We start from the raw sequence: 2,566 nt of genomic DNA, 5'->3' as shown, positions 1-2,566 counted from the left end.
TCCATCACAGGACAGATAATTTATTGGCTTCATAGTACTCATCACTAGCTAATGTTTTCTTGTTTATTGATTTTTTTGTTTGTTTGTTTACTCTGTCTCCTGTCTAAGAATATGAGTTCCATTAGAACAGGAGCTATCTGAGAATCTAAAAGAGTACTTGGCATAGTGTCGGCCGTCAAAATTATTGAAAGGTAGATGGAAAATTATTGAAAAGATGGATGGATAGATGGATGGATGGACACAAAGAATTTCCGTCTTTACCCTTGAGCTTTTTCTTGGGTCAAGTTCAGATGTCGAATTCTCAGACTCAATTCTATCGACTGCTGTATATTCTCCCCATGTCAATGGCTCAACTGATGCTCCAAGACACATAACTGAAATCCACTTAAAAATTAACACATGTCTTGTTGGAAAATGGACTTTCTATCCGATTTCCAGGTTTTCTACTCCTTTTTCTCTCTTTTCTCATTAAATTTCTCTTTGCTCATTTCTCAGCAAACTGAAGAGTATGTTTAAATACACTTCCCTTCTCCCCGCAAAAAACCAACCTGGCAAACCAAACCAAACACAGCAAAGGGAACTCAAATTTTGTTTTACGGGGCTATTTATATGGGTGTTTATGTGTGTGGGGGGGAATCCTTGTAGTTTCAAAATCAAGGCCCATGAAATAAGAGAGAGGGTTGGGAGGTGGGTTTGATAAAAAATTTTCGGGATGAGACATTTTCAAGCCATTGAAGATTCAGACAGGTAGATGACAACTTTCTCTTGAAATTTAGTCCAAAGTGGTCGTTCACAAGTTAGTATAAAATGTTTATGTGGGTGTGCCCCTTGCTTTCTAGCAAACTGGGGGAAAAGGGTTTCTTATTCCAGTAGAAGAGGGGGAATGATGTTGGCTAGAGAGGGGCAGATGGAGTCTTGGTGGGTCCAGGAGTGGGATGAGGAGGTGACACAGGGGGACAGGAGATTTGAGGAAGAGGAAGCTAGCACATTTTGACAGCAAGACAGAGCCTGTGTAACCAGGAAGACCATGGCTTCCAATTTTTTTTCCATTCAAAAAAAAAAAAAAAAAAACTGGATCTGAACATCTTTGGCCTTGAATGTCAAAGCAGCCTCCCCAAGTTAACCCTTGCATATTGCTTTGCCCCACTTACACCCACCCTTCGGGACCCTAAGTCCCCAGAGTCATCCCGAACCCCACTACCTTGGCATTGCCCGCTCCTGCGACGTTCTTTGCCCAGCAAAGCGGAGGGGAGTCCTGTGCCACCTTGACGATCCATTTAACAGAATGATTCAGGTAAATCCTTTGCAAAGGCTTCCCGGGTGTGGCTACACACGCCTCCCTCCGGATCGCAAACCTCTGCAGAGGCGGTCCTGTAGCCCTGCCACAATCTGTTGAAACGTCAGTCTTGTCCTCCAGCCCTTTAAGGCCAAGGGCTGTGCTTCTTCGGTGCCATCCCTTAGTGCCTTAGCCCTGCCATGGCCAGGCACTGAATCAGCCATTTGTTAAATAATATTTTTGGAGCATCTATAGTGTGCTGGGACTATTCTAAGTTCTGGGGATTTCAGCACTAAACAAAACAGACATGGTGGAGGCCCTCATGAAGTTTACCAGCTATTCAGGAGGACCAACAACAAGCAAACAGCCAAAAAAAAATGCAATTACTGGTCATGATACACGCTATGAAAGAAACTGAGAGTTTAGGGTTTGCGGCTACATAGACAGAATGGTCCAGGATAGCCTCTTTGTGGAGGTGATGGTTAATTTGGCTGTTTGTTAAAAGTCTGGAATTCACTTTTATTCACCCAACCCTGGGCGAGTGACAACCCTACCATTCGATGGCCTGGAATTTAAATTTTAGAGGTTAGTTCCTTATAAATCATCCCCCAGAGAACTCTCCCAACAGCCTCAACAGTTGAGTGACCAACTTATCCTAGTCTGCCTGGGACTTCACCAGTTTTAGCATGGACAGCCCCATGTCCCAGGAAACCCCTCAGTCTAGAGCAAACCAGGATGGTTGGTGACACTGCTTAAGAGTGACCAGACTTCTCTCAACCCCCTGCACATGCAATAGGAGCATTGGGTGTCCGTGCAGATATTCCAGCTTGGCAGAATTTGGGAAGCAATGGAGGGAGAATTTGATAGAACAGGGAGTACAAAATCAGGAGTTGCAAACACAGTTAGGCTGATGGAACTTGTCACTGTTTAGTAAGACAACAGATCACAGATGCAGCCTTGGCCAGAGTGGCAAACCACAACAGGGTTGTGACCAAGGGAGTGACTATAGAAGCCAGGTTTAGAAAGGTGCCCCGGTCTCCTGGGCGTGTGGGCAGCATGGTCGGGGGAACAAGATGTGACAGGATGACACTGGTTCTCCACTGGGTTTCCTCCCAGCCTCTCACTTCCCCCGGTGGCCACCCCACCACATGCTTAGAGCAAACAAGTCCAGGTCCACAGAAGGGCTCAAGGAAGTAGAAGGTGGGATGGAGTGAGGCAATGTCAAGTTCAGGTCCTGCATGCCCTGAGAGAAAGATCCTGCCTGCGTAGGTGGCCAGATTTAGCAAAAAA

Source organism: Propithecus coquereli, unplaced genomic scaffold (genome assembly GCF_000956105.1).
Source record: "Propithecus coquereli isolate 6110/MARCELLA unplaced genomic scaffold, Pcoq_1.0 Scaffold165, whole genome shotgun sequence".
Taxonomy (NCBI): domain Eukaryota; kingdom Metazoa; phylum Chordata; class Mammalia; order Primates; family Indriidae; genus Propithecus; species Propithecus coquereli.
The sequence above is the reverse complement of the archived record's forward strand: the minus strand, read 5'-3'. Positions refer to the sequence as shown.